We start from the raw sequence: 19049 nt of genomic DNA on the forward strand, positions 1-19049 counted from the left end.
CGACTACAAGGGACCTTGCCATAGGCACATTAATACAGACCATCAAGGGCACCTCGAACCACCATCTGGCCTGAGTCCCTTACACCAGAGTGTGCCCCGTGAGAATTCCTGTGCCGTTCTCCTCATCACTTGTGCGAGCCTGCCCAGGGGCGACATAACCGTGAGTAACCAGAACTGTATTTACCTCAGCCCACCTAATGCTCACACCGGGACCTCACATGTAATTCCCCTGTTGGTCTGGCATACTGCAGTAGGAGATAAAATGGGGCACTGTTGCTGATTGAAAGGTACTCTGGCAGAAAAATTGTAGCTGACAGTATTAGGCCTTGTTCACACAGCAGATTTTGAGTTGTGGAGTCTGCCTCCGGTTACTTTCACTGGCAATCCACACTGTCGTCCATTCAGCCACAGAGGATTTTCGGGCAGATTTCCAAACTGCATCAAGAAGGCAGATGTCCCTTAATGGCACAGTTTCCATACAGAATTAAATTGGGCTAATCAGCAGCATGCAAAATCACAGTCAAAACCCAAGATCCAGTCCCAGATTTATTCCGTTGTGTATTTTTCCAGTGAAAAAATCTACAGTGTGAACATACCCTAACAATACATCAGAGCAGGGTTACTTGCAGATAATTTTGTTCATTTATGTAATGTAATTTTATGCTTTTCTATCGCCAGTAAGGTAATGGGTCCTCAGGGGCTTTCTGCATATCTATCTATCCATCTGTTACAGGCAGTGGGTGTATAACCACCACGTCAACCAACAAGTTTGACTTTAGGCTAAACCTAAAGGTGTTACCATGGCAATCCCCTGGTTTTCACCCTTTAACCTCTATACAGGGCTAGGGACTTCATGGGAGCTACCAGGCCGATACCTCTTGAAGTAGTCCCTGTGTAGTTGACAGCTGACACACAAGCCGAGGGCAGGAAGGGTATGTAGGAATCCGAGAAACAGGTCCTAGGTGAGGACAGGTAGCAAGGTAATCTGGTCAGAGTCAGGAAGCAGGCAGGACAAACGGTGTTGGTTATGTATTAGAGAAGAAACTAGTAGCTTGTGATGAGGCAGGACTTGGTTTACTTGTGTGGATTAAGTTCCAAACATACAAAACATTTCAGCAAACTGTAACAGCAGCCATCTTGGTATAAAAAGAGAAAAAGAGAACCAACAAGTTTTACAGATATACACAACTGGTAACCTTATCATACAGTGCCATCTACTGGTCAAGTAATATTAATACACAATACTGTATATGGTACATGCTGTTGCATCTCCAACACCCCTTCTCAACCGCATGTGCATAATTATACGACATTCCGTCTCTTTTGTAGAAAACAATGACGTTCCCTTGGCAAAAGTTTGGTGAGTGCATCTGCAGTCATCTCCTCTGATGGACAGTACTGGATGTCGATAACTCCTTGTTCTTGCATGTCCCTGAGCAGATGATATTTTACATCAATGTGCTTGGTTCTTGGGTTAACCTTCTTAGAGTGTGTAAGCTTTATGCATCCCTGATTGTCTTTGTCACCGCCGGCCCTGGGAGAGATCTTAGAAGTACAAATAGACGGAAGACTCAGGAGTCTATCTGACAGATCTCTCTTGTTTTCATTGTTGCTGACAGGTTTCCACCCCTTCGCAGATGCTGCTCATTATCAGTCAGGTGGCTCTTTATATGTTCCGCCTCTCACTTGTTTCCCTGCGGCTGATAGCTCTTCTGTGGAGTGCTCTGCTTATGTGGAGGTTCTCCTGTTCCAGTAACATCTCAAGCTAAGTCCTTTCCCTTTTCTTGGTGTGTCTGTCCTGACTAGGCCTCAGGGAGACACTAGCTCCTTCAGTTTGGAAGAAGCCGGTCAAGTAATATTAATACACAATACTGTATATGGTACATGCTGTTGCATCTCCAACACCCCTTCTCAACCGCATGTGCATAATTATACGACATTCCGTCTCTTTTGTAGAAAACAATGACGTTCCCTTGGCAAAAGTTTGGTGAGTGCATCTGCAGTCATCTCCTCTGATGGACAGTACTGGATGTCGATAACTCCTTGTTCTTGCATGTCCCTGAGCAGATGATATTTTACATCAATGTGCTTGGTTCTTGGGTTAACCTTCTTAGAGTGTGTAAGCTTTATGCATCCCTGATTGTCTTTGTCACCGCCGGCCCTGGGAGAGATCTTAGAAGTACAAATAGACGGAAGACTCAGGAGTCTATCTGACAGATCTCTCTTGTTTTCATTGTTGCTGACAGGTTTCCACCCCTTCGCAGATGCTGCTCATTATCAGTCAGGTGGCTCTTTATATGTTCCGCCTCTCACTTGTTTCCCTGCGGCTGACAGCTCTTCTGTGGAGTGCTCTGCTTATGTGGAGGTTCTCCTGTTCCAGTAACATCTCAAGCTAAGTCCTTTCCCTTTTCTTGGTGTGTCTGTCCTGACTAGGCCTCAGGGAGACACCAGCTCCTTCAGTTTGGAAGAAGCCGGTTGCCTCTTTCCCTGTTCCCTAAGCTGAGGGTTTGGTGCAGTGTTTCAGCAGTCTCAGGTTCCTGTGCATGTGCATTTCTACCATTGAGATTTGCACATGTTAGCAGCTTAGGGAGAGTATCAGGGAATGCTAGGAGGTGACCTCTTTATTCCCTAGGTTTGGGGCCTAGTCTGTTGTCATTTTAGTTGTGGTTCCCTTTGGTTGTCTTTCCTTCACCGTACTTCCCGTGACATTTTCAGCCGCCGAATACCGTTACTGTTTCCCCTGCTCTGTGTTGTCATGGATCCTGTCTCTGCACTAGTAGATTGCATGCAAGGGTTGTCGCTGGAGGTAGCAGACCTCTGTGAATCTGTTGCAAGGTGTCAGGCGTCTGTCTCCGCCATTGGGGTCCAGACCTGCTCTGAACCTAAGATCACCCCCCGGACCAATTTTCCCGAGGAAGTGACAACTTCGGTTCAGGGAGTCTTGCAAACTTTATTTTTGCTTACGCCCTCACTCCTCTGGTGACGAGAGTCAAAATGTGGGGATCGTTATTTCTTTATTGAAAGGTGACGCCCAATCCTGGGCATTTTCTTTGCCGACCGGATGCCGATCCCTCCGGTCAGTGGATGATTTTTTCAGAGCCCTGGGACTTATTTATGACGACCCAGACCAAGTTTCTCTGGCTGAATCTATGTTGCACGGCTTGCAACAGGGAAATCGGTCTGCTGAGTCCTATTGCTCTGAATTCAGGAGGTAGGTAACTGATTCTGAGTGGAATGACCCTGCTCTCCGGAGTCAGTTCTGTCAGGGGCTATCTGAGTGACTAAGGGATGCCCTGGCACTCCATGAAAATCTAGTTTCATTAGAAGCTGCCATGTCTCTTGCGGTATGAATTGATAGACGTCTGAGGGAAAGGTGCAAGACTCCGTTCTCTTGGGACGTATTACCTGAAGGGAGGTCGGTCCCCTCTGACACTCGGGGTACTAAGACACCTGAGCCCATGTTTGGAGATGAACCTATGCAATTGGGACGGGTCTCTCCAGACCCTGGTGATAAGAACTTCAGGGCTAAAAAGAGACTCTGTTTTTCTTGTGGTAAAGAGGGTCATTTTGTTAATGTTTGTCCCTATGTAAAATATCAAGGCGAGAATAAAAAAAAAAAAAGGAGTTGCCAATAAGTTTTGTTCTCTAACTCTTGGCAGAGTAGTTGGGGAATCTGAGAACATGCTCTTGTCTTTTACTGGTGGTACCTATTTTCTCCTGCCTGCCAGGATGGCGCTAGATTCCAAAAATATTGATGTGGAGGTATTTTTGGACAGCGGGGCAGGGGTTAACCTTGTGGATTACCAGTTTGTTCTGATGCATGGTTTTAGTTTGTAAAATATTTTATTATACATGTCAAAAAGATAGTCATACTTTGTATACAGACATGGCATGGTTTTAAATCTAATGCACTAGACAAAGATCTCAGTGTTCGCTATTGATTCTGCCCCCCTTTCTCAAATATCTTTGACTCACATGGTGCAGGATATCCATTTAAAGAGGACCTTTCACCATAATAAAACCTCTAAACTAACTATACAGACGCGTAGAGCGGCGCCCAGGGATCCTCCTGCACTTACTGTTATACCTGGGCGCCGCTCCGTTCTCCGGTTATAGCCTCCGGTATCTTCATAGTTAGGCTCCACCCAGGGGAGCCTGCCGGCGTCTCATTCTTCCATGCTGTAGCGCTGGCCAATCGCAGCGCTCAGCTCATAGCCTGAGAGAAAAAAAAATCTCTCAGGCTATGAGCTGAGCGCTGCGATTGGCCAGCGCTACAGCATAGGAGAAAGAGACGGTGTCAGGTTCCCCTGGGTGGAGCCTAACTATGAAGATACCGGAGGCTATAACGGGAGAACGGAGCGGCGCCCGGGGATAACAGTAAGTGCAGGGAGATCCCTGGGCGCCGCTCTACACGTCTGTATAGTTAGTTTAGAGGTTTTATTATGGTGAAAGGTCCTCTTTAAATGTGGGGGATTCTCATGTTGAGGGTATTTCTTGTTTTATAATGAAGGGTCTGCCGGCTCCTCTGGCGCTAGGGTTGCCATGGTTGACTAAACATAACGCTACCATTGATTGGCAAGCGAGACAGATCAAGGGCTGGAGTGATTACTGTATGGACAACTGTCTCGTCACATCTCTTGCTGGGATATCCACTAAGATGTTACCCCCGTTTCTCTCTGATTTTTCTGATGTGTTCACTGAGAGTATGGATCAGGAGTTGCCCCCTCATAGAGAATATGATTTCCCTGTCAACTGATTCCCGGAGATAAGTTGCCAAAGTCTCGGTTGTATAACCTTTCTGAACCCCAAAAAAGAGTTGCTATGCGAAAGTATATTACTGAGAGTTTGGCAAAGGAACACATTAGACCATCTAAGTCACCTATGGCGGCAGGGTTATTTTGTGTAAAGAAAAAAGATGGGACATTGAGACTGTGTCTAGATTTCCGAGAATTGAATCGCATCACTATCCGTGATCCTTATCCCCTTCCCCTGATCCCAGATTTGTTCAACCAGATTGTTGGAGCTGTTTTCTATATTAGACCTAAGAGGGGCATATAATCGGGTAAGAATCAGAGAGGGGGATGAATGAAAGATAGCTTTTAATACTCCTGTGGGTCACTTTGAGAACTTGGTCATGCCTTTTGGTTTGACCAATGCCCCAGCAGTATTTCAACATTTCATCAATGACATTTTTCATCATTTAGTGGGAAGGTTTGTTGTCGTATACCTGGATGACATATTGATTTACTCTCCCGAGATGGAGAGTCATCAGGATCATTTGAGACAGGTCTTGCTGATCCTCCGGGAGAATAAGTTATATGCCAAGTTAGAAAAATGTGTGTTTGCTTTTCAAGAGATTCCTTTTCTGGGTTACCTGCTTTCCGCTTCGGGCTTTCGCATGGATCCCGAAAAAGTCTGTGTGGTCTTGGAATGGGATCTGCCTGAGAATCAGAAAGCACTGATGAGGTTTTTGGGGTTTACCAATTACTACAGAAAATGCATCTATAATTATTCCTCTGTTGTCAAACCTCTGACTGACATGACTAAGAAAGGGGTGTATTTCTCTGTCTGGTCAGAAGAGGCGTTACATGCTTTTTGTACTATAAAGAAATGTTTTTCTTCTGCTCCCATTTTGGTGTAGCCTGATGTGTCTCAGCCATTTATTGTTGAGGTAGACTCATCAGAAGTGGGAGTTCTCCTGGCAAATGTCGCCCTTGTGCTTTTTTCTTCGAAAAAACTCTCTTTTGCCGAGAGAAATTATGATGTTGGCAATAGAGAGTTGCTGGCCATGAAGTTGGCCTTTGAGGAATGGCGTCATTGGTTAGAAAGAGCGATTTATCCCATTACTGTATTTGCCGATCAAAAAAATCTGGCTTACTTGGAGTCGGCTAAACGTTTGAACCCAAGGCAGGCCAGATGGTCTTTTTTTTTTACCAGATTTAATTTCATTGTCACTTTTCACCCTGGGGTCAAGAATGCCTTGTCTCATAGCTTCCCTGGCGTGGGGGGGGGGGGGGGGGGGGGGGTTATACTGAGGATCCTGGTCCTATTTTGACTGGGTGGTTGTATCCGCCCTCTATCCTGAACTGGAGGCGGAGGTGTTGGAAGTTCAGGGAGAGGCACCTGATTCCTGGTTGTTTGTTACTTCTGAGCTTCGTCACAAGGTGTTTAAGGAACATCATAATCATGTCCTTGCTGGACACCCTGTGAGCAGATCCACTGTTGATCTTATTTCTCAGAGATCCTGGTAGCCGGGTTTACGTAAGAGTGTTGAGGGCTATGTGGCAGCTTGTGAGACCTGTGCACGTGCCAAGGTGACTCGTACTCAGCCCTAAGTATTTCTTCCTTTGTCCATCCCATCCCTGTACGCACTTGTCCATGGACTTTATCACCGATTTGCCCAGTTCTTTGGGGATGACTGTGATTTTGGTGGTGGTCGACCGCTTCAGTAAGATGTCACACTTTATTCCATTTTCTGGTTTACCCAATGCCAAAACTCTGGCTCGGACATTTGTTGATAACATTGTAAAATTACACGGCATTCCCTCTGATGTGGTGTCTGATAGAGGGACTCAATTTGTGTCCAGATTATATAAGGCTTTCTGTACTCGCCTGGGGATTCGTTTGTCCTTCTTTTCGGCTTTTTACCCTCAGTCGAACGGACAAACTGAACGCACTAACCAGAATCTGGAGACATATTTGAGGTGTTTTGTTGCTGAGAATAAGGAGGAGTGGTCCTTATTTTTGTCTTTGGCTGAATTTGCTTTGAATAACCGTCGTCAGGAGTCCACTGATAAGTCACAATTTGTTGGTGCATTTGTGTTTCACCCTCAGTTTGGTACGTTCTCTGGGAATAGTTCCTCTGGTATACCTGATGAGGAGAGATTTGCTTCTTCCTTATCATCTATCTGGCGGAAAATTCAAATCAATTAAAAAAATATGGGTGATAGGTATAAACGTATGGCTGACAAGAAACGTGTGTCTGGTCCGGACCTGAATGTGGGTGATTTGGTGTGGTTGTCCACTAAGAACATTAAGTTGAACGTGCCATCCTAGAATTTAGGTCCAAGATTTATTGGTCCATACAAGATCTCTGCAATTATTAATCCGGTTTCTTTTCACCTTGAACTTCCGCAAGCTTGGAAGATCCATAATGTCTTCCATAAATCTTTGTTAAAGAGTTATGTGGAACCTGCTGTACCATCTTTTCCACCTCCACCTGTCTTGGTTGACGGGAATCTGGAGTTTCAAATTTCCAGAGTTGTTGACTCTCGTGTCCTTCGGGGTTCCCTTCAATACGTCGTTTATTGGAAGGGTTACGGTCCGGACGAGAGAATGTGGGTCCCGGCGACTGATGTGAATGCCACAAAGAAAAAAATATAAGGGGTTGAGTCCGCACAACCTGCCTGCAGGTGCACATCACTATGGCGAACTACATACACAAACGGAAAATGCAAATGTGATCGCACACTGCATCCAGCACTCTGCCCTCCATGCTGGATGAGACATTGGTTTATATTTTGGCCAAAGCATAGTAAGCCACTCACCGCGTCAAGGTCGTCTCAATTGAGTGGTCCCTAACTCTTGTTCCTACCTGTTCATGGGCCATGACAGCCACATAAAATCCAGGGAATGCAGGTCAGCATGCAAGCCAAGTACACTTTGCTTGTAACCCCGTCCGGTGCCATTACAGCTTTCATCGGATCCAGGGATGCAAGTACCAACATGCATGCTGAGCCCACCATACACCTCTCCTGGAGCCAGATGGCTAATGGTAGGTTCTATATAAGCAGACTCAGTTTTATACTGACTTTAAAACCAGCCTCCAGGACAGATTAACTGGTCAGGTGTGCTTGACTCAAAGGAGATCGCCACGCCTCCAATATATGCTACAAAGAAAAAAATATAAGGGGTTGAGTCCGCACAACCTGCCTGCAGGTGCACATCACTATGGCGAACTACATACACAAACGGAAAATGCAAATGTGATCGCACACTGCATCCAGCACTCTGCCCTCCATGCTGGATGAGACATTGGTTTATATTTTGGCCAAAGCATAGTAAGCCACTCACCGCGTCAAGGTCGTCTCAATTGAGTGGTCCCTAACTCTTGTTCCTACCTGTTCATGGGCCATGTGTCACGGAACCATGAACCAGACGTACAACAAGAGATAAGTGAAAATAAGAAGGCTTTATTGAAAATAAAGCTGTAAAGCAAAAGTCCAAACGGATGGTGAAACCGAGCAGAGTCTTTGCAAAGCCAGAGGTCAGGAACCAGAAGGGTAGTCAGACGAAGCCAGGATCAGGAACCAGCAGGGTAGTCAGACGAAGCCAGGATCAGGAACCAGCAGGGTAGTCAGACGAAGCCAGGATCAGGAACCAGAAGCAGCAGCAGTCTTAGAAGCATGTGAACACAAGAGGACCAAGCAAGGAACTGAAGCCACAGACCTCCTATATATATGAGCTAGGCATCCAGCTCCTCCCAGGGGAAGGAGGAGCCGCAGGGTGGAAGGCTACAAGAAACCCAGAAACCAAGATGGCCGCCAGCACATGTCAAACGAAGGAGAGCAGCAAGCAGGTAAGACCATGACAGTACCTCCCCCTCAAGGGCCCCTCCTCCGCGGAGCACAAAACGGTTTCTGAGGGAAGCGTGCGTGGAAGGCTCGGAGCAAGGCAGGAGCATGGACATCTGCGGAGGGAACCCAGGAACGCTCCTCTGGACCATAACCACGCCAATGGACCAAAAACTGCAACCGACCGCGGACCAGGCGTGAGTCCAGGATATTGCTCACCTCATATTCCTCACGATTGCCCACTTGGACCGGACGAGGCCGAGGAACCGAGGAAGTGAAACGATTACACACCAGTGGCTTCAACAGGGAGACATGAAACACGTTGGAGATCCGCATGCCAGGAGGAAGCGCAAGGGCATAGGCTACCGGGTTTACCCTGCGAAGCACTCGGAAGGGACCAACAAAGCGAGGCGCCAGCTTGGGAGTGGGCACTCGAAGGTTGAGGTTGCGGGTGGACAACCATACACGGTCTCCGACCTGGTAGGAAGGAGCAGGCGCTCGTCTGCGATCAGCCTGGAGTCTCTGGCGCTGCGAAGAGACCTCAAGGGACTTCTGGATCTGTACCCAAGAAGCACGTAGGACGGAAAGGTGATCCTCCACAGCCGGAATATCCTGGGGAGAGAATACCTCCGGTAACACGGCAGGTTGGAACCCATAATTGGCCATGAAGGGAGACGTCCCAGAGGAAGAGTTCACCGCCGTGTTCCTGGCAAACTCAGCCCAAGGCAGGAGGTCAACCCAATTGTCTTGGTGATCGGAGACATAGCAACGAAGGAATTGCTCCAAGGCCTGATTGGATCGTTCTGCGGCCCCATTGGACTGAGGGTGGTAGGCCGAGGAGAAGGAGAGATGAATCCCCAACTGGGAGCAAAAGGCGCGCCAGAACCTGGACACAAACTGACTCCCCCGATCCGACACAATCTCCTTAGGCAAACCGTGCAACCGGAAGACCTCCCTGGCAAAAATCGTGGCCAACTCTTGTGCAGAGGGTAACTTCTTGAGAGGAACACAGTGGCACATTTTGGAAAACCGATCCACAATCATGAGAATGACCGTATGGCCTCGGGATGCAGGGAGGTCCACAATGAAATCCATCCCCAGGTGTGACCATGGGCGCTCCCCGGTGGCTATGGGTTGCAGAAGGCCCAACGGAAGGTGCCGAGGGGACTTACTCTGGGCACAAACGGAGCATGCCGCTACATATGCGGCGATGTCGGAACGTAGGGAAGGCCACCAGAACAGACGTGAAACAGCCCAGGACAGCTGATTCTTTCCAGGATGCCCCGCGGTCTTGGAGTTATGGTAGGTTCGCAACAACCGAGTGCGCAACTCCTCAGGCACAAAACATCTGCCGTTGGGTCTCCCAGAGGGAGCACCAGATTGAGCCGCCAAAATCTGCTCACCCAGGGGAGAGGTCAGGCTGGTGCGAATGGCGGCCAGGATCTGATTCGGAGGTATGACCGAAGTCGGAATCGACTCCTCCCTGGACAGCTCGGAGTACTGCCGTGATAAGGCATCCGCCCTGATGTTCTTGGAACCGGGTAGGTAGGAGACCACGTAATTAAAACGTGACAAGAACAGAGCCCATCTGGCCTGACGTGGTGTCAATCTCTTGGCCTCAGAAAGGTAGGTCAGATTCTTGTGGTCCGTCAGGATGAGAACCGGAACCACCGAACCCTCGAGCAAGTGCCTCCATTCTTTAAGGGCCTGCACGATGGCCAATAACTCCCTGTCACCAATCTGATAGTTGCACTCCGCGGAAGACAGTTTCCGGGAGTAAAACCCACAAGGAAGCAGAGGACCCTCTGGTGTTCTACGCTGAGACAGAAGGGCGCCTACTCCCGTCTCAGACGCGTCCACCTCGAGGACAAAGGGCAACCCAGGGTTGGGATGCGACAGAATCGGAGCCGACACAAAGGCGGACTTTAGGGCCTCAAAAGCTCGGATGGCCTCGAGCGGCCAGACCTGGGAATTACTGCCCTTCCTGGTCAGATCCGTGAGAGGCTTGGCCAGCATGGAAAAGTCCCTGATGAACTTCCGATAATAATTGGCGAAGCCCAAAAAGCGCTGCAGGGAACGAAGACCACTGGGCTGGGGCCACTGTAAGACAGCCGAAACCTTCTCAGGATCCATGGAGAACCCCTCAGCGGAAATGATGTAACCTAAGAAGGTTACCTGGGATCGGTGAAATTCGCATTTCTCAAGCTTACCGAACAGCTTGTTCTCTCGTAACCGTTGCAACACTCGTCTGACATCCAGAATGTGGGCCTCCATGGATTCAGAATATACCAAGATGTCATCCAAATAGACTACCACACACTGCTGCAACAGGTCACGGAAAACATCGTTGATGAATTCCTGAAAGACTGCGGGCGCATTGCACAACCCAAAGGGCATAACCAAGGATTCGTAATGACCGGTCCTGGTGTTAAACGCGGTCTTCCACTCATCGCCGCCTTGATCCTTACCAGGTTATATGCCGCCCTCAGGTCGAGTTTGGTAAAGACCGTGGCCCCTTTAAGGCGATCGAACAGCTCGGAAATCAAGGGTATCGGGTAAGCGTTCTTGATCGTGATGCGATTGAGACCCCTGTAATCGATGCAAGGCCTCAACTCACCGCCCTTCTTTTTCACAAAGAAAAATCCAGCCCCTGCCGGGGACGAAGATTTGCGAATGTGTCCACGTGAAAGCGCCTCCCTCACGTACTCCTCCATGGCCTCATTCTCCGCTACCGACAGTGGATAGACTTTGCCACGAGGAGGAACGGCACCAGATTGTAACTCTATGGCACAATCGTATGGGCGGTGCGGAGGTAGGGCAACCGCGCGCACCTTATCGAATACATCCCGGTACTCCTCGTATTCAGGAGGCAACAGAGAGTCCGAGGAAGTACACAGCAACTTGACAGACCCATGGATGCAACTAGCCCCACACTGCGGTGACTACGAGAGGATCTCGACCGATCTCCAATCGAAAGTCGGATTATGCTTCTGGAGCCAGGGGTACCCCAAGACCACCGAGTAGTGTGGAGACGAAATAACCTGGAGGCAGACCGACTCTCTGTGAACGGCACCAATGGCTATTCCCACTGGAAGGGTCTCATGAGTCACGTGTGGCGGCAGAAGGGGTCTGCCGTCTATCGCCTCAAGAGCCAGTGGGGAACCTCGAGCCTGCAGAGGAATGGAATTGGCGGCAGCGAACACACTATCAATGAACAAACCACCAGCACCAGAGTCCACCAACGCCTGGGTCGTCACCGAGCCCCCGACCCAGGAGAGGACAACAGTGATCAGTGGTTTGTCAACACGGGAAACCGGGGACGAGGAGACTCCACCCAAGATCTGCCCCCGACAGGATCTCAGGGTACGAGCGTTTCCCGGACGGTTCGGACATGCCAACCGAAAATGCCCACCGAGACCACAGTACATGCATCGGCCCTCGCGTCTCCGGAGTGCCCTCTCCCCCTCGGACAGGCGAGCAAACCCCAGCTGCATGGGTTCACCCCCAGACAAGTCATCCCCAGGAGGCGTGGGAGGAGAGGGAGGCACGGGTGGGACAGCAAACGTAGGCACCAATCTGTTAGAAGACCTCCGCAGGTTCTCCTTAAAGGAAGGTCTCTCCCTGAGTCTGGTGTCAATCAAAATCAGGAAAGAAATAAGAGACTCGAGCTCAACTGGTAGGTCCTTAGCTGCAACCTCATCCTTCAAGGCATCCGAGAGACCATGAGAGAAAGCAGCGACCAGAGCCTCATTATTCCAGCCCACCTCTGCTGCCAGGGTACGAAACTCAATGGCGTATTCAGCTACGGATCGTGAACCCTGTCTGATGGACATAAGGAGCTTCGCAGCAGAGGCAGCACGAGCCGGCACATCGAATACCTTCCGAAGAGAAGCAACAAAACCGGAAAACTCGGCAACCACCGGATTGTTGTTCTCCCATAAAGGGCTGGCCCAGGCCAAGGCCTTGTCCGAGAGCAGCGAGATCAAGAAGCCCACCTTTGATCTCTCAGTAGGAAAGGCATGTGGCAGCAACTCGAAATAAATGCCCACCTGGTTAAGGAAACCCCGGCACTGAGTTGGCTCTCCCCCAAAGCGCTGTGGAAGAGGGGCAGAACCGGTCATACCCCGAAACACCGCAGGCGCAACAACAGGTGTCGGGGTAGACTCTGGCGCAACAACCGGAGCGGCAGTAGGAGCGAGCCCAGGAGCGACAACCGACCCATCGGCAACGGGAGCGAAATGAGCCGTGCGTTCAAGCAGGGTTTGCAACGCCACAGCGAACCGACCCAACAGGTGATCCTGCTGATCAAGTCTGGCAACCAGCGTGGGTAGCGAGGATGGCCCTGTACCGTCAGAATTCATGGCTTGGTCCTAATGTCACGGAACCATGAACCAGACGTACAACAAGAGATAAGTGAAAATAAGAAGGCTTTATTGAAAATAAAGCTGTAAAGCAAAAGTCCAAACGGATGGTGAAACCGAGCAGAGTCTTTGCGAAGCCAGAGGTCAGGAACCAGAAGGGTAGTCAGACGAAGCCAGGATCAGGAACCAGCAGGGTAGTCAGACGAAGCCAGGATCAGGAACCAGCAGGGTAGTCAGACGAAGCCAGGATCAGGAACCAGCAGGGTAGTCAGACGAAGCCAGGATCAGGAACCAGAAGCAGCAGCAGTCTTAGAAGCATGTGAACACAAGAGGACCAAGCAAGGAACTGAAGCCACAGACCTCCTATATATATGAGCTAGGCATCCAGCTCCTCCCAGGGGAAGGAGGAGCCGCAGGGTGGAAGGCTACAAGAAACCCAGAAACCAAGATGGCCGCCAGCACATGTCAAACGAAGGAGAGCAGCAAGCAGGTAAGACCATGACACCATGACAGCCACATAAAATCCAGGGAATGCAGGTCAGCATGCAAGCCAAGTACATTTTGCTTGTAACCCCGTCCGGTGCCATTACAGCTTTCATCGGATCCAGGGATGCAAGTACCAACATGCATGCTGAGCCCACCATACACCTCTCCTGGAGCCAGATGGCTAATGGTAGGTTCTATATAAGCAGACTCAGTTTTATACTGACTTTAAAACCAGCCTCCAGGACAGATTAACTGGTCAGGTGTGCTTGACTCAAAGGAGATCGCCACGCCTCCAATATATGCTACAAAGAAAAAAATATAAGGGGTTGAGTCCGCACAACCTGCCTGCAGGTGCACATCACTATGGCGAACTACATACACAAACGGAAAATGCAAATGTGATCGCACACTGCATCCAGCACTCTGCCCTCCATGCTGGATGAGACATTGGTTTATATTTTGGCCAAAGCATAGTAAGCCACTCACCGCGTCAAGGTTGTCTCAATTGAGTGGTCCCTAACTCTTGTTCCTACCTGTTCATGGGCCATGACAGCCACATAAAATCCAGGGAATGCAGGTCAGCATGCAAGCCAAGTACACTTTGCTTGTAACCCCGTCCGGTGCCATTACAGCTTTCATCGGATCCAGGGATGCAAGTACCAACATGCATGCTGAGCCCACCATACACCTCTCCTGGAGCCAGATGGCTAATGGTAGGTTCTATATAAGCAGACTCAGTTTTATACTGACTTTAAAACCAGCCTCCAGGACAGATTAACTGGTCAGGTGTGCTTGACTCAAAGGAGATCGCCACGCCTCCAATATATGCTACAAAGAAACAAATATAAGGGGTTGAGTCCGCACAACCTGCCTGCAGGTGCACATCACTATGGCGAACTACATACACAAACGGAAAATGCAAATGTGATCGCACACTGCATCCAGCACTCTGCCCTCCATGCTGGATGAGACATTGGTTTATATTTTGGCCAAAGCATAGTAAGCCACTGTGAATGCCAGTCGGCTTCTGAAGGCCTTTTGCAACGTGCCAGTCCACAGGGGTAGAATACGTGAGATTCACGGTGGGGCGAAGTGTACAAACAGTTCATCAATTACTCACGGTTTAGCAGATGCCTCCTTGGGCCAGCAGTGCAATGAAGAGGAGAACAGCACTGGATTCTCCAGGGCACACTCTATTACAGGGGACACCGGACAGGTGGTGATTGAGGTGCCCTTGATGGTGATTGGGTTTCTGAGTGCTTGAGCGGCTGGGCACCTTGATGGTGCAAAATGTTGAATGGTAGTAGTATGAAGTTAGAAGAATGAGGCAGGTTTAAATCCAACTGAGAACATTACTATAACCAGGTTCTTGATAACAGTTTACAACCAATAATAAAACAGTCTCTCTGATGCACATGCAAGTTAGATGTGATGAATCCCAGTAACAGGCTGTACAGTACTTTTAGGAATGTGTCAGGCTAGGGTAGTTAGTTATGTACTCACTGATATTCAGCTCTTTGCCTGGTTCTGTTTCTCCAGCTCTTTAATGGTGAGGCTGCCGGAAGCTAATAAGTCCTTCACCTTGAATCCAAAGGTCCTTAAAGCCTGAATAAATTGCTGTTGTCCTTTGTGTCTTTATCCACTCTTTTTCCCTTGAACTGACTTCCATTAAACACAGCTAGCAGCTGCACTCTCACTCCTTCACCTCCTACTCCTTCTCTCAACTGACTAACTAGGCCTAAACTGTGCTATATATACTGTGGTGCTACCTCCATCTAGTGGTGGAATGTATGTAGTGCACCTGACAGCCTGGAAACAGGGATTTCACATAAGGATGAAACACAGCATGATGACAAAACAAGCTTTTGCAGTGCCCACGTACGCTAGTGGGACGCTGCACTTTCACAGAGCCCACCCTGATAAAGTTGGTCCTGGGTCCCCGGAGGTCACCCATAGAAGGGGGGGGTACTGTCACCGCCGGCCCTGGGAGAGATCTTAGAAGTTCAAATAGACGGAAGACTCAGGAGTCTATCTGACAGATCTCTCTTGTTTTCATTGTTGCTGGCAGGTTTCCACCCCTTCGTAGATGCTGCTCATTATCAGTCAGGTGGCTCTTTATATGTTCCGCCTCTCACTTGTTTCCCTGCGGCTGATAGCTCTTCTGTGGAGTGCTCTGCTTGTATGGTGGTTCTCCTGTTCCAGTTACATCTCAAGCTAAGTCCTTTCCATTTTCTTGGTGTGTCTGTCCTGACTACTAGGCCTCAGGGAGACACTAGCTCCTTCAGTTTAGAAGGAGCCGGTTGCCTCTTTCTCTATTCCCTAAGCTCAGGGTTTGGTGCAGTGTTTCAGCAGTCTCAGGTTCCTGTGCATTTCTGGGTAAAGCAAAGATGTAAAGGACGGCTCTCCTTTTGTCTGATGATGTAGATGCTCCAAACTAGTGTTGAACCCTATTCACCAAGTAAAGTAGATAAAGAAAAGTCTAATAGATGGAGTCGCACAGTATCAATGTGTTCCCATAAAATACATGTAACATTTAATAATATCCAACAAAATCAATACAATTAATATCCACAAAATTACAATATCATAAATGAGAGAATAAAAGAATAAAATAAGGATGTAGTTGATAGATAACAATGTATAAATGTCAGGTCGACTGGTATACTGCTCAGAAATATAGCATATCTTTGGGATGAGGTTGGTCCATATAGTATAGCGCCTGGAGTGGTGCGCTGGAAAATCGGCACGGCAGGTTAATGTGGTAATATTACCAGCTTCTATGGTAGCACTAATGCGTGCACCAAATGATGAACGAGACGGGTATGTCATCTTGAGGAGTGGTATGAGGAATTGGTATATTCCAAAAAGCGCAAGAAGAAAAATGAAAAATGAAGGAAAAAAGGGGATAGATTAGGTAAATGGTATATATACCTGTGTATCAAAAATAAGGGTAGAAAAAAAGTGCTAAAAAATAAAAATTATGATATCTGGTAGTCAAAAGGTGTTAGTGGTTCTGTGTAAGTCTCTGCCAATCATATGGAACTTGTCAGATATTATGATCCAACTTCATCTATTAGAAAGTTACTCCCTGGTAAATGTATTTTTGATACATTGTTTGTAGTTGCCGCACATTACACAGAGATATTATTGATATATTGTATTCATGTGTTGCCCCGATGTGGATTCATTGGTCAGGATACATATTCAGAATGCTTTTCCAGACTACGTATGAGGTCTGTTGGTACTCACATTTGCAGGTTCAGTGTTCGTTCGTGGCATCCCACGTGGGGTAACTGAACGATAAGCTTACCTCTATCTGTGTTCTGTGTGATGTCAGGAGAGGAGTATACGATGGTACCTTGCTTGGATTGATCTGTGAAGCAGGTGCTATCGGCTGTGTCTTTTGATCGATATAGTACTGAGCCTCGCTATATAAACTGTGGTGATCACGATCTCTCGGTGTCAAGAGCTATGGTGCTGTTTCTTAATGGTAGCTTTCTGGGTTTGCCTTGCAACCCTTTTTGGCTCACTCAGGGATCCGTAGCTCCTTCTCCTCAGCTGTTTCTTGTCCAGCACTCCCAACCTCCTTATATTCCCATCTCTCACTTCTCTGGTTGCCAGATATAGAGCTTCCTGCCTGGACTTCTATACTGACCCACTGGAGCTGTGTTGCTGCGTTCTCTGGTTGTTGTTCCAGAACGTTACCCTCCGGGTCCCTGTTGGACTTTTGTTGTCTGCTGTTGTCGTCCACCTAGGATTATATGTTTTGTCTGTGTTGTCTGTCCTCTCCTTGGTGTTTTCCTTTTAGTGTCAGTGGTGCGGACTAGTGTTCCCACCGCCCCGTTCACTACGTAGGGCTCATCTTAGGGAAAGCCAGGGTTTAGGCACGTGATCGGCGTACGGGTGAGGAACCCGTCTAGGAACGACAGGACAGTCAGGTGCCAGCCTCAAGGGGAGTCAGGGGTCACCACCTTTCCCTCTCCCTTGGACAGGTCCTTCCCTTTTCCCTCCCCTTGCGTCACGTATGTGATCGGCACGCCGGTCATGACACTCAGCTGTTGACTGTGTCTTGGGCGTCCCCCGTGTCTCGGGTAGCGCAAACAGCGATAGTGGGAGTAGACTGACTGAATGCTGTTTGCGCTACCTGCTACACACGGGACGCCCTAGACACAGAGTCAACAGCCGAGAGATCGTGATCACCAGTGAATATAGCGAGGCGCAGTACTATATCGATCAAAAGACACAGCCGATTGCACCTGCTTCACAGATCAATCCAAGCAAGGTACCATCATATACTCCTCTCCTGACATCACACAGAACACAGATAGAGGTAAGCTTACCGTTCAGTTACCCCACGTGGGACGCCACGAACGAACACTGAACCTGCAAATGTGAGTACTGTAAGGGGTTACACTCTGAGGCAGGGCGGTGATGACAGATTCTCTTGCAGACCACAGGGTTAAAGTCCAAACGTTCCTTTATTTACAACACTCCGGTAATGCAGGCACCCCAGTTATAACTCACTGGGTAAGGTGAAGGTCCAGCACCACAAAACATAAACCGAACCAAAATAAAACACCTGCCCGTCTGGGCTCTGGCTAATACAGTGAAGTTCCTAACTCACCTAATGAACACAGTTCACACAGAGAATTCGGCTTCTCTAGCCAGCAGGGCAGCCAGCTTCCCAGACTTTCTCCAGGCATCGCTCCCCCAGACTGACAGCCTGGACTGTGCTTTATTTCCCCTTGACGATCCCAGCTGACCTCAGCTGAGGATCCCTCAGGCTAGGGGAAAACCTGTCCCGGAATGGGGTGGACTGGGGAGGTCCCTCTACCAATCCTACCTTCTCCCAGTCCAATAAAATCCATCCCATAAACTTAACATAACTGTCTCAGCAACCTACACATTGCTGAGACCATTTTAACCTTCTGGAATTTATTTACCTCACCCAGTTGAGGAAGCTGGGTGGGATATACACCCCTTCCAGGACTTTACCATACACTTTTCTGTTCACCTTACCACAGTACCAACAGACCTCATTATACGTAGTCTGAAAAAGCATTCTGAATATGTATCCTGACCAATGAATCCACATCGGGGCAACACATGAATACAATAGATCAATAATATCTCTGTGTAATGTGCGGCAACCACAAACATTGTATCAAAGATACATTTACATGGGAGACTTTCTAATAGAGGAAACAGATGAAGTTGAATCATAATATCTGACAAGTTCCATATGATTGGCAGAGACTTACACAGAACCACTAACACCTTTTGACTATGGCAGATGAGGTTTAACACTGACAAATGTAAGGTTATGCACATGGGAAGGAATAATGCAAGTCACCCGTACATACTAAATGGTAAAACACTCGGTAACACTGACATGGAAAAGGATCTAGGAATTTTAATAAACAGTAAACTAAGCTGCAAAAAACAGTGTCAGGCAGCTGCTGCCAAGGCCAATAAGATAATGGGTTGCATCAGAAGGGACATAGATGCCCGTGATAAGAACATAGTCCTGCCACTTTACAAATCACTAGTTAGACCACACATGGAGTACTGTGTACAGTTCTGGGCTCCTGTAAACAAGGCAGACATAGCAGAGCTGGAGAGGGTCCAG

Source organism: Bufo bufo, chromosome 10, assembly GCF_905171765.1.
Source record: "Bufo bufo chromosome 10, aBufBuf1.1, whole genome shotgun sequence".
Taxonomy (NCBI): domain Eukaryota; kingdom Metazoa; phylum Chordata; class Amphibia; order Anura; family Bufonidae; genus Bufo; species Bufo bufo.